We start from the raw sequence: 14,257 nt of genomic DNA, 5'->3' as shown, positions 1-14,257 counted from the left end.
TGTTTTCCCAAGGGGAAATTTCTAGCACTCTCTTTCTGCAAAAAGAAGACACTGGAACTGAGGAACCATCCATTTAGGATTTCCCAGGTGATGGCCACAGTGAAGTCATGGATGACATCACTCACATGAAGCAGCTTGTTAGGAACCAGTGCGGTAAGCGATGTATAAGGAGTGATTCCTAAATCTAACAGGGCGTTTTTATAAGCGTTCCCAAATACTCACTCTTCCTTGTGAGTGAGTATCCAAAATTAGTAGGCCAGAAAATGAAAATCATTTTTCTTTCCATTTGTTAACTAGGCTAAGATCAAAAACTGAAAAACCAAAGCAAGATGTGTGGGACTTTTTTAAACAGCAAAATAGAAAGTACCTGGAAGACAATCCAGATAAAAATCATTTAAAAAGAGGTAATGCTGATCTATCTGCTGAGGAACCCGTTCATCAGAATGTCTAAACCAGATCCAAGGTTTGTCAATCCTTTGGCTCCTGTGCTGATTGTTTTGGGACAGAACCAAATTTCCAATGGAAAAATTATACAATATAACACTCAAAGGAACCCTGCCAGTTCTGAATTTGAAAATATTAGGAAATGTGTTCAGTAGCTCCTTCATCAGAGACAGTCAAAATATAATTTTGTACTTAATGTAGACTGTTTAAAGGATTTAAGATAAGTAATCACTTACTTCAGAATAAAAAATATTGAGACCAATAAGGCGTAAGTTCTTGGAAGATGGGAGAATGGAATGAATTCAAGGGCTCATAGAAAGCATATAAGATTGGCTCTTCCTCCGAAATAGAAGAAAAGATAGAAGAACTTGGAGAAGAGGCAGGCAGAAATGGCATGGCGCAAGGGTAGGCGAGCTCTGGATGCTGCCCCCTTACTAGATGTCCTCAGTGAAGTGGGATGTGGGGAGGCACTGTAAGACCTCTTGGAGCTGGGACTGAATCTGCCCTGTTCTGTAGTGTAATACCCATTGCCCAGCAGTGCTTGGCATGTTATTGATTCTCAATCAGTATTTGTTAAATAAAATGAATGAGGGTGAGCATTAGGGACTTAGAAAAGTAGAAAGTGCTAGGAATAGTTATTTCAGGAACAGTACTCTGGAATCAACAAGAAGCAAATAGTGGGGTTGCTAATCTGAGATTAGGTGGTATGCATTTAAAGAGAATTGAATCAGAACTTTTCTCAAGTTCAGAAGCAAGGGCAGAAAAAAAAGACGGATGGAAATTGGTGTGAGCAGCAGAGTAGGATGAAGTAAGAATGTCTCGGGTGCATGTGAGGGCGATGAAGGCCAGCCTGGAAATGGAGTCGGGGTGGAGACTGAGAACAGTGACAGACTGGCAAGGTCATGAGATGACAGATACTTCTGCAGGTTTAGGTAAAGAGCCCAAAATACCAGTATATCATATAGCACATAGCTTGGGAGCATACAGATTGATAACAAGCTAAGTTGTCAACTCAAATATTTCTCTAAATTCTGTGAGAGATCAGACTATGTCTGATTTGTTTTCTCATATAACCCAATTATTAACTAAATAAGTAAAGGGAAGAGAGAAGGAAGGGAATGACTTAAAGACATGCTTGACATGTGTGATGTTTATTCCATTTGTGACCTATTGAGATTTTTATGTGGATAAATGTATGTGAGTATGTGGATGTGGATGTATAAAACATACGCACAAATACTATGTCATCCATAAAGGCCCATAGACATTTCCTGCACTATTGGAGTTGATAACAATGATTAGAAAATCTGTCAGTTGAATTATGTTCAATCTTCTGGGCTTGAAGACTCAGGGGGTGTGCTGGAGGTGGGAAGCTGCTGAGGGCAGAGAACTAGAATGGAGTGTAGGTGTACAGACAAAGCTGAAACATTTTGTCCAGAGGTCAGTTATTGAAAGGAAAGGGCCTAGAGCTGATACAGTCTGACCAGAACCAGAGACCACAACACTGGCCAGGTCAAACAGAGGGGCGGATCAGCAGGCACCAGAAAGGTAGGTCCAGAATTACTTTGTATTTCCCTTTTTGGAAGATCCAAAAGTCACACCTTCTGCCAAAACCCTCAGGCTTTTAACTTCTCTGTCTTCCATAGCAAACAGGTTTCCTCTTCCAGGATTTTCTATTTAAAAGAGAGATCCTTGGAATTAATTTGCTCGTGCCCCCTTGTTGAAATGTCTTTTTATGAAGTTCTGATTATTTGTTTTAGGGCGGCGCCTGTGGCTCAGTGAGTAGGGCGCCGGCCCCATGTGCCGAGGTGACGGGTTCAAACCCAGCCCCGGCCAAACTGCAACAACAACAAAAAAAAATAGCTGGGCGTTGTGGCGGGCGCCTGTAGTCCCAGCTGCTTGGGAGGCTGAGGCAAGAGAATCGTGTAAGCCCAAGAGTTAGAGGTTGCTGTGAGCCGTGTGACCTCATGGCACTCTACCCGAGGGCAGTACAGTGAGACTCTGTATCTACAAAAAAAAAAAAAAAAAAAGAAAAAAAAATGAAGTTCTGATTATTTGTTTTAAATTTCCTTGTTGTAAACACACAGACTCATATTTAGATTTCTCAGGTTGGAAGTTCTTCACTTATGAAAAAGCAATACAAAGGTTTGTTAAACAGCTAATTAAGAGAGAACAGTGACTCCTTGTTAGACGGGGGTGAAATAGGAGTAGGGTTTGGGGGAAGAAGAGAATGAAAGGGACTTCCACTCACCTCCAGATGTCCTAATACGTAGTATTTCAAGGGAATTCATTGTTCATTTTACAGGAAAACAAAAATTCCATACCTGTTTTCCTGTTGGGGCTATAAATCAGTAAAATATTAAGGTAGAAACAAAAGAAATATTTCTCTGAGATTAATCATCCACCTTAGTCATCCACATCCTTGAAATTGATTGCATTGCAGACTTGTAATTCTGAAAATAGATTGTCTCAAGTATATTTTTCCTCCATCCCAAAATGTTTAATACAAAATTATTCCTCTTCTATCTTCACTAAGACACAGAGAACATAATATAAAAGAGCTCACATAATATATAGGATTATACAAAATCTAGGTTGGCTATGCTCCTTTTCCTGGTAAAAAATAAATTATAGGAGCAACTTCAGTTTTGTGAGAATTTTTATTTGAACCAAGCCATCTTGAAATCACAGCTCTGTAGTAATTGTTCAGTTTTCCCCTCATGTCCTTGGGAAATATTGTATAAAGTTTTGCTTTTATCACAGGATATTAAACCACTAGAAACAATTTGAAATTGAATACAGATCTCTGGCCCTGAGACTTCAGTTATTTTTCTCCCTTGCTGAGTTATCCAATCATTTGAAAATCTTATTCTCTTTGATCATTGACAGGAATGTTGGTTTGGCACAGTCATTTTAGCTCAATTTGTGATGTTTTTGAAAACTCCCAAGTATGAATTTTAACAAGTTAACAGGGTGTTCCAAATTCTCACCTCTATCCCTGAATATCAGTTGATGCATTCACAGTATTACATGTCATCTCTTGCCTATTTTTTAATTTCACATGAACTTTTAATTAGCCATTTGGGGTTCCCTTTACTTTTGCTAGGAAATAACTATTTAAATCTATCTTCCCCTAATACATTTTTAATGGGATTCCCCTGGCAAAGGTAGGTAGGATTTTTTTTTAATTGGAACCATACTAAAAACAGACTTATTTTGGTAATTGCTGATGAGTTTCTTGACATTCATGCAGCTAAAATGACAATTCCATGGAACAGAATGGATGGCAGAAAAGAAGAGTAGAAGATGGTCCTCCTACAAAAACAAGCTGTTCAGTGCCAGCAGGGGCTATTAGCCTGCTGTTTTCTTCTTGCTTAAATGCCTTCTTACTGGTTCAGACCAGAGATTCCACCAAAAATAGTAAACACAGTTTGAAAAGAAAAGGAAAATATACATATAAAACTTCCAAAAATGATATTATAGTGAGGAATAAAGTTTTCCTTCTTCCTTAAAAACTGTCTATGACACACTATCTTCAAATAAAAGCCATCAAATCCCATATCCGTTCACAATAATGCTATTGGTAATAGCTAATATTTTCAGGCAGATCTTGTTTTATTGCACTTCACTTTATTGTGCTTCACAGATATTGCTTTATTTTATTAACAAATTGTAGGTTTGTGGCAACCCTGCACCTAGCATCTAGCAAGTCTATTGGCAAGATTTTTCCAACAGCCTGTGCTCACTTCATGTCACTATGTCACATTTTGATAATTTTCACAATGTTTCAGACTTTTTCAATATTCTCTCTGTCATGGTGATCTGTGATCAGTGGTCTTTGATGTTACTATTGTAATTCTTTTAAGGCACCACCAACTGCTCCCATAGAAGATGATGAATTTAATAAATGTTGCATTTACTGACTGGGCATTCCCTCCTATCTCTGTCTCTCTCCCTCTCTTTGGTCCTCACTATTCCCTAAGACATATTAATATTGAAATTAGGCCAGTGAATAACCCTACTATGACCTCTAAATCTTCAAGTGAAAGGAAAATTTGCATGTTTCTTACTTTAAATTGAAAGCTAGAAATAATTAAGCTCAGTGAGGAGGACAGGTCAAAAGTCAAAATAGGCTGAAAGCTTGGCCTTTTGCGTAAAACAGTTAGCTAAGACACAAATGAAAAAGAAAATTTCTTGAAGGAAATCAGAAGTGCTACTCCAGTAAACACATAAAGGATAAGAAAACAAAACAGCCTTACGACAGATAATGGAGAAAGTTTCAGAGACCTATAAAGGAGATCAAACTAGCCACAACATTCCTTTAAGCCAAAGCCTAATCCAGAATGAAATCATAACTTTCATTAATTCTGTGAAGGGTGAGAGAGGTGAAGAAGCTGCAGGAAAAAAGTTTGAAGCCAGCAAAGGTTAGTTAATGATAAAAGAAGCCATCTCCATAACATAAAAGTGCGAGATGAACCAGTAAGTGTTGATGGAGAAGCTGCAGCAACCTAAGATCATTGATGAAAGTGAGTGACTACGTTAAACAACGGATTTTCAATGTAGACAAAATAGTCTTCTATTGGAAGAAGGTGCCATTTAGGACTAATAGCTAGAGAAGGGAAGGCAATGCCTGGCTTCAAATCTTCCAAAGACAGGCTGATTCTCTTATTAGGGGCCTATTGTAGCTGATGACTTTAAGTTGAAACCAGTGCTTATTTATCATTCTGAAAATTCTAGGACACTTAAAAATTATGCTAAATCTACTCTGCCTGTGCTCTAGAAATGGAAGAACAAAATCTGGATGATCGCACATTTGTTTACAGCATGATTTACTAAATATTTACAGCCCACTGCTAAGAACTACTGCTCAGAAAAAAAAAAAAAACAAAACTTCTTCTGAAATATTCTCATTCACAGTGCACTTGGGCAACCAAAAGCTCTAATGAGAACATACAGGGAGGCAAATGTTGTTTTCACACCTGGTAACACAGCTTCCATTCTGAAACCCATCAATCAAGGAGTAATTTCGACTTTTGAGTTTTTTATTAAAGAAATACCTTTCACAAGACTATAGTCATGCATAGTAATTCTTCTGGTGGACATGGGCAAAGCACAGTAGAAACCTTTGGGAAAGGATTCATTATGTTATATGCCATTAAGAATATTTTTGTTTCATTAAAGGAAGTCAAAATATCAATCTTATTTGGAGATTTGAAAGAAGTTGATTCCAACCCTCATGAATGACTTTGAGGGGTTCACCATTCAGTGGAAGAAGTAACTGCAGATGTGCTAGAAATAGCAAGAGAACTAGAATTGGAAATGGAGCCTGAAAATATGACTGAATTACTGAAATCTCGTCATAAAAACTGACCAGATGAGAAGTTGCTTCTTATGGATGAACATAAAAAGTGGTTTCTTTTTCCTTTTTTTTTTTTTTTTTGAGACAGATTCTCACTCTGTTGCCGGGGCAGAATTCTGTGGTGTCTTCATAGCTCACAGCAACCTCAAACTCTTGGGATCAAGCCATCCTCCTGCCTCAACCTTCTAAGTAGCTGGAACGACAGGCGCCTGCCATGATGCCTGGCTAGTTTTTCTATTTTTAGTAAAGATGAGGTCTCACTCTTGTTCAGGCTACTCTCAAATTCCTGAGCTTAAGCAACCCACCTGCCTTGGCCTCCCAGACTGCTAAAATTACAGGTGTGAGCCACCACACCTGGCCAGAAAGTGGTTTCCTGAGTTGGAAACTAGTCCCAGTGATGATGCTATCAACATTATTGAAATGAAAACAAAGGATTCAGGGGTCCTCAAACTACGGCCTGCAGGCCACATGCTGCTGTGTGATTATATTTATTCCTGTTTTGTTTTTTTACTTCAAATAAGGTATGTGAAGTGTGCATAGGAATTTGTTCATAGTTGTTTTTTTTTAAACTATAGTCTGGCCCTCCAACGGTCTGAGGGACAGTGAACTGGCCCCCTGGTTAAAAAGTTTGAGGACCCCTGATTAGAACATTCCATAAACTTAGTTGACAAAGCAACAGTGGAGTTGAAAGTATCAACTCTGATTTTATTGCTACGTAAAATGCTACCTAACAGCATTGCAGGATACAGAGAAATCTTTTAGGAAAGGAAGAAGCAAGTGATACTTCAAACTTTATCATTTTGAGGGTTTTTACCTTAAATAAAACTTTACATACATCAAACTTGTATTTTAAGAAATTGCCATAACCACCCTAACTTTCTGCAACCATCACCCTGATTAGTCAGTAGCCATCAACATCAAGGCAAGAGCCTCCATCAGTAAAAAGATTACAACTTGCTGAAGGCTTAGATGATCATTAGCATTTTTTAGCAATATAGTATTTTTAAATTAAAGCATACACATTGTTTGCAGACATAATGCTATGTTATACACTTCATATGCTGTAGTATAGCATAAACGTAACTTTTATGTGCACTGGGAAACCAAAAAAATTTCTGCGACTCGCTTTCCCGACGTATGCGTTTTCTTGCAGTGGTCTGGAACTGAACCCACAATATCCCCAAGGGATGCTCGTACTGAGCTATTACTAAATGTCAGGAACTCTGCTAGATGCTGTGCAAGGGCTGTCCCGAAAGTATCCAGCCATGTATGTCTATATTTTTTCATATTACATGGCTGGATACTTTCTGGACAGCTCTCATATATTTATTATTTCCCCTCATCTTCACAAAAACCCTATAAAGAAGGTATTTTTTACTATTGTCATGATAAAGATGAGGAAACAGGCCCAAAGAACCTTGATGTATGGACTTTCATCTCCCTGAATTAATAATTTTAGACATGTTACTGGAAGGCTCTGAGAATCCAAATGCACCTGTTGTGTATGTGTGTGTGTGTTTGTTTTATTTGTTTTTTACCCAACATATGTTAACACAAGTCCAATGAGAAATGAGCAGAGGTAATTATAGTATTTTTCAACCTTTAATAGAGTTTCTTCAGTAATTCTGTTTCTAGGTATATACCCTAGAGCAACTCTCCTGCATGTGAAAAAAGAGATTTGCATAAAAATTCTCTTCATGTAGGGGTTAAAATGAATGATTTTTTTCTGATGGCTGTGCAGGGTAAAATAAAAATAAATGAAGGAACAACATTTTCACCTATCAACATGGGTAGATCTTGAAAACAATGTGAGGATTTTTGTTTCTTTGTTTTTTTATTTAAGTCTATAAAATGATACATTCAGCATAAAATAATTTCGTAAATATTTTGCTTAGTAAAAACTATGTTTTTAAATGTAAACAATAGAATACGCTGTTTGCGAATTTGTACTTAACATAGTAAAAGTATGAAAATGTGAACCAGATAGGGAAAACTTTCAGAGTAACAGTTATTCTGATGGGAATCACAGAGAAGATGGGAAGCAGGCATGAGAAGAAACAAAATGGGCTTCAACTCTGTAACATCTCATTTCTTTTGTTTTAAAAGAAACACAGGCTTGGCGCCTGTAGCTCAAGCAGCTAAGGCGCCAGCCACATACACCAGAGCTGGTGGGTTCAAATCCAGCCCGGGCCTGCCAAACAACAACATCTACAACCAAAAAAAAAATAGCCGGGCGTTGTGGCGGGCACCTGTAGTCCCAGCTACTTGAGAGGCTGAGGTAAGAGAATCGCTTAAAGCCCAGGAGTATGGAGGTTGCTGTGAGCTGTGATGCCATGGCACTCTACCCAGGGTGATAGATTGAGGCTCTGCCTCAAAAAAATAAATAAATAAAAGTAATACAAATGAGAGAAAAGTTAGTGTTTGTTCTTACTATAGAGGCTACACAAGTTTGTTACCTTTTTCTCTGAAAATTTTGTATTTTAAAAAATAGTTCCTTCCTAAGAAAAATATAAATAATAGGTAAATTCATGCTGGAAAAGAACAGGAATCCACATAGAGCATGATATCACTAATTTGGGGTTAAAATTGTTTTGAAGATTTAAGTAGATGCAAAATTTATCCATAAAATAACTTAGTAATCCATCCATAGAATGTCTATTTGTCCTTCTTTTTTTTTTAAAGTTAAATTCGTACTCTGTTGCCTCAGCCACAGTGCAGTGGCATCATTGTAGCTCACTGCAACCTCAAACTCCTGGGTTCAATCGATCTCCTGCCTCTCCAGCCTCTTAAGTAACTGGGACCACAATCCCCCACTACCATGCCCAGCTAGTTTTTTCTATTTTTCGTAGAGCTGGGGTCTTGCTCTTGTTCAGGCTGGTCTTGAACTCCTGGCCTCAAGTGATCCTCCTGCCTCAGTCTCCCAAAGAGCTTACAGGCGTGAGCCACCACACCTGGCCAGAATATCTATCTTCGAATCTTGCAAATTCAGTGTGTCCTCCAAAATAAACTAGTTTTGGGCAGTGCCTGTGGCTCAAAGGAGTAGGGTGCTGGCCCCACATGCCGGGGGTGGTGGGTTCAAACCCAGCCCTGGCCAGAAACTGCAAAAAAGAAAAAAATAATAATAATAAAATAAAATTAACTAGTTGTAAAATGTATTCCTCAGTAATTTAATTATGGTGAATTTCTTTATTCAGCTTTCCTTTGGCTGCAAACCACAGGGTGCAGCCCCTGAGACCCCTCACAACATTATCAAGAGCAGCAGGAAGAATGGTCACCTGGAGACTGTTACAGGCCACATGCTTCCTGGCCAAGACTCCTCCTCGTGGGCGGTTGTTGTCATCTGGACTGTGCGTTCGCAAGTCTGATTCCCCAGCCATCTGTCTCCCTCTCCCTCTCTTCATCTCAACAACACAGGATTTTGCTCTGAAGATAAGCACCCATGAATACTATCAAACTAGGCTGTGCGATTCCGGTAGTGAGTGTTCTTCATCACAGTGATATCAAGGTTCTGGGTCGTATCTAAAATTGTTCCAGCTTGAAAATTAGTCTAATCTCTTGTTTGTTTTCTTTTTTTTTTTAATCTTTTCACTTTCCAGATAATAATGTAGTTGAAAAACGCTGAAGCCAGCATTACTTAAAGGGCTATACTTTGGTTAAGATTACATTTTATAAATGAGGAAATCATTTTTTGTATATATTTAAATATAACCCCTTTCAGTTACATAACTAGAGAGCAGTACCAGTTTATTTGTTCATACACAATCTTTCCACACCTGCCTTGTTTCAAAAATGATAAAAAATGAGTTACAAATACATACAGCACAGCACCAGAAAAATTTAATCTGAAATTAGTGAGGAAAAGGGAACAGAGGATTTGCACCAGGACCGAGTTAAGCATATAAAGTCTATCCTGTTACATCTTATACACAAGCCGGAAGCAGACCACATATATGGCTGGAAGCATTCTCACAGCCAAAGGAAACACTGTCAGTTCCACGAATAGGTATCCAAAAGACAAAAACAAATGTGGATAATAAACAAGGGAAACACAATCATACCAGGTGCTAAAACCAAAGAAAAAGCTCTTTTCCTCTAGATATTGTCAGAGAGTAAATATAGCACAAGTTGCATGGTTCTTTCTCACAAATCCCTTACTGTAGACCCAAAGTAATGTATCGAAGATAATTTATTAAAGAAAATATGAGGGCAAGAAAGAGCCATGGCAGAGAATTAGGGTCTGGAGAGCTAGGAAGGGGATGTTTTAGGCACAATCCAGAGGCTAAAACATCACAACAAGGCCTTGACAGGAGGCTAATTACCAGCATGACCATGTCTAACCCAGGACCGTTTTAGAGTGAAAGAGAGTATGATTAATTAAGCCCCACAGTGGGCATAAGCCATGACTGCCCTGGGCAAACACATGGTCATTGCCCATCACCACTGACATCCTGCTCTCAGTGCAATCCGTCACAGGGGACCTAGTGGGCCAAACTTATCCTGTCCAACAGGAAGTGAGTCTAACCAGCTTCACTGACAGGAGACTGGCAGGGTGGGGAGGTTGGTGCATGTCACCAGCACAGAATGGGCTTGCCTGTAAGTCAGCCAAACAGAGAAGATAATCAAGAAAGACGAGAGGAAGCAATTGGAAACCGTGGCCTAAGGATCCATCAAGAAAAGTGTGTGTGTGGGGGGCAGATGTCCAGAGGATGGGTGGGAGGGGGAATAAATCATGTTGCAGGTAATTACATAGGTCCCATGTAAAGGAAAGAAATAACCTTCCTCTCTCCCCGGCACTCTGTGATGGGCCCAGTGACCTAGTGGAAGAAAACTTCTTGAAATCAGGATGTTATCATAATGGCTGAAGCGCTTAAGCTGTGGTTTTCAAACTTTGGATATGGATTACCTGGATAGCTTGTTAAAACCTACAGTCCAGGGGTGGGCACCTGTGGCTCAGTGAGTAGGCACTGGCCCCATATGCTGAGGGTGGCGGGTTCAAACCTAGCCCCGGGCCAAAGTGCAACAAAAAATAGCCGGGTATTGTGGTGGGCGCCTGTAGTCCCAGCTAGTCGGGAGGCTGAGGCAAGAGAATTGCCTAAGCCCAAGAGCTGGAGGTTGCTGTGAGCTGTGACGCCATAGCACTCTACCGAGGGTGACAAAGTGAGACTCTGTTTCTAAAAAAAAAAAAAAAAATACTGTCCAGGACCCTAACCCCACAGGTGAGTCTGTTTATCTCCAATGGAACCCATGGATCTACTTTAACAAGCACTCTAAGTGATTCTGGTAATGCTGTTTCTAGCCTACACTTGGAGAGATAGCACCATAAAGACTTTAAATATCCTGGCTTGGTGCCTGTAGCTCAGCGGCTAGGGTGCCAGCCACATACACCAGGACTGGAGGGTTCGAACCCACTCTGGCCTACCAAACAACAATGACAACTGCAAACAAAAAATAGCCAGGCATTGTGGTGGGCACCTGTAGTCCCACCTACTCGGGAGGCTGAGCAAGAGAATTGCTTAAGCCCAAGAGTTGGAGGTTGCTGTGAGCTGTGACACTATGGTACTCTACTGAGAGTGACATAGTGAGACTCTGTTTAAAAAAAAAAAAAAAGAGACTTTAAATATTCCTTCGGGGAATCTAACCTTCCTACGAGACAAAGCATCTTGGTTGGCTTCCATGAGTAGTACAGTGGAGAGTGGGGGCGGGATAAGGGGCAGGGGTAGGCAAGATGGTGAATGATCAGAGAAGATCAACCTTCAACCACCTGAAGGACTTATCTTTCAAGAGACCTAAGTTCCTGATTTGGAAGAGAAAAGTCCTCTCCCCCACATGTTCCCTACATGGTCCTAATAACTAAGAGAACTTACCAAGCAGGGAAACAGATGCCTCCATTTTAAAACACCTAGTTGGAATAACCCCACTGTAATGAGCTACCTTTTGCCTGGGAGAAGTAGCTAACATTTACTGATGGCTTACTATGCTCTGAGCCTAAATGTTCTATCTACATTTAGTCTTGAGAACAACCAAATGGGGTAGGTGTTTTTAGCCCCTGTTTTATAGTTGAACATGTTGTGCTGTACTTTTGGCCCTTGTGTTAGACCAAGGAGAACCTGTGTGGAGAACCTGTGGCCTTAAGGCTACAGGTGGCCTTCTAGGTCCTTAAGTGTGGCCTTTTGACTGAACCCAAAGTTTACAGAACAAATAAATCCTTTTATTTTGTATGAATACGTTCTTGTCTTTTATATTTTTAAAATGAACATATTTAAAATAGCAAAGAATAAAATAATTCTGCCAGGTTGACCAGCACAATTAGAACATTAGTAAACCATAGGTGCTAAATTAACAGCTGCTACACATTTAATTCTAACTTCCCTGACTGGTGCTACTACCTATCACACTAGACTAGTTGGCTAGAAGTTATGGGGGTTGAGTACACCAGTCTGTTATCAGCTTTTGACAATGGTGTTTCTGTTTCAAGTGGAATGTGTGAATAGCTGTACAACTGGATGGTATTTTTTAATTCTGTCTGCTTAATAGCCCATCATGTCAATGATACTGAAGGAAGAAAATAGATTATTCTATGAGGATTGGGGATTGCAATATTATATTGCTGCTGTTAAAGATAAAATAATTTACTTGCTTTGTCATACTGCAATATGAACATTAAAGAAATTCAATGCTCATCAGCATTATAATGCTCAGAAAGACCAGAAATATTTTAAATTAGAGGGAGAAGCACAAAAGGTTGTATTGCAGAAATTAAAAGATGAAAGGTAAAAGCAAAGACAATTCTTTTAAGCAGCAATAAGATCTGAAAATAATGCCATTAAGCAATGTATAAAGGAGCTTATAAACTGGGGTGGGGGTGGAAACGGAAGCCATTTGGTAATGTAGAAATTGTGAAATAATGCATTGTTGAAGTGGTAGGATGCTCGACCAGATAACTAATGTTTCAAAGTACAAACAACTGCCTCTTTCAAGGAGAACCACAACTCATCAACAGCATGAATTAGCTTTCAACTTAACAGAACAACTTCATGCAATACTTCAAAAGGAAAAAAATACATTATTCAATTGCTTTAGATGAATCAGCTGATACTACGGACCCAGTGCAGGTTTTATACTTCATTTGGTTCATGACAGAAGATTTTCTTTGCTTTGAAGAGTTACCCACTTGGTGCACTCCTGTGAATAAATGCCTTCAACTACTTGCAAGATAAATGTTTGAAACTGGACTGCATTTGGTGAATTTAGTGAGCATATGTACAGATGGTACACCTTCAATGACTGGGAAGCATCAAGTGCTTATTGCACAGACAAAAAAAGTATTAATAGATCTAGATACTCTTATTTCTTTTCATTGTATCTTGCATCAGCAAAATCTCAGGGCTACTACTTTAAGTGACACTTTGCAACAAGTTATAAGTATTGTTACCTATATTCATGCAAATACAACATGGCATCATCAGCTTTGTAACACACTAAAGTTGAATGATGAGGGACTCAGTGTGGATTTGCCAGTATCCTTCTAAAGTCACTGGCTATGGCAGGCACTGGTGTTAGCCAGTTTTAGCTCTGTGAGAACATATAGTTAAATTTTATAAAGAACAAAATTAGCAATGTGAATTATTGAAAGAAGATTTCTGTAGGAATGCATTACTTCTGTGGGATATCATGTCAAACCAAAATAACCTAAATATTTCTTTGCAAGGTAAAACTAAGTCTATATATATGATATGTGACAACAAATACAAGCATTTCAAAAAAAGCTTTTTTCAAAACTCTTCTTCAAAAGAATATTTTGATGAACATTTTGCACAGCTAGTAATGGTCACTGATGAGCAGGATGACATATGCGAATCATTTGAAGAATACACAGCAGTTGTAGACCTAATAATTAGAGAGTACAATGAAAAGTTGACTTCATTGTCTTAAGAAATCATGACATCACAATCAAGTTAGCATTTCAGCTTCACCTAGTTGATATCACCAAGGCACCCAAAGAACTACAGATGGAATTGATTGAGCTCTCTCTCAGTAGATGATATTTTAAAGCCATTGTTTGGTGCTAAGAAAGATAAGTTAAAATATGGAAAAATATAGAATATCCAAGCCTTTTGCAATATGTTCCAAAAATGCTTTCTTGCTTTTCAACCCAAGGCTGCAAATCTACAGTCTCCTACCTAACCCAAATCAAGATGCCCTTAAAGTCACAAATGACTGGTAATCATTTATAGCAGTGATTTTCGATGGGTATGCTGTGTGTGCCGCAAAAATTTTTAAATATCATTAATTAAATTACTAGGTGTGCCGCAAAAATTTTTAAATATCATTAATTAAATTACTTTCAAAAGAATTTCAAAGCACATAAGTATATTCTTTTATACTTTTTTTTTTGAGACACAGTCTTATTATGTCACCCTTGGTAGAGTGCTGTGACATCACAGCTCACAGCAA

The sequence above is a fragment of the Nycticebus coucang genome, chromosome 13 (assembly GCF_027406575.1).
Source record: "Nycticebus coucang isolate mNycCou1 chromosome 13, mNycCou1.pri, whole genome shotgun sequence".
Classification (NCBI taxonomy): Eukaryota; Metazoa; Chordata; class Mammalia; order Primates; family Lorisidae; genus Nycticebus; species Nycticebus coucang.
The sequence above is the reverse complement of the archived record's forward strand: the minus strand, read 5'-3'. Positions refer to the sequence as shown.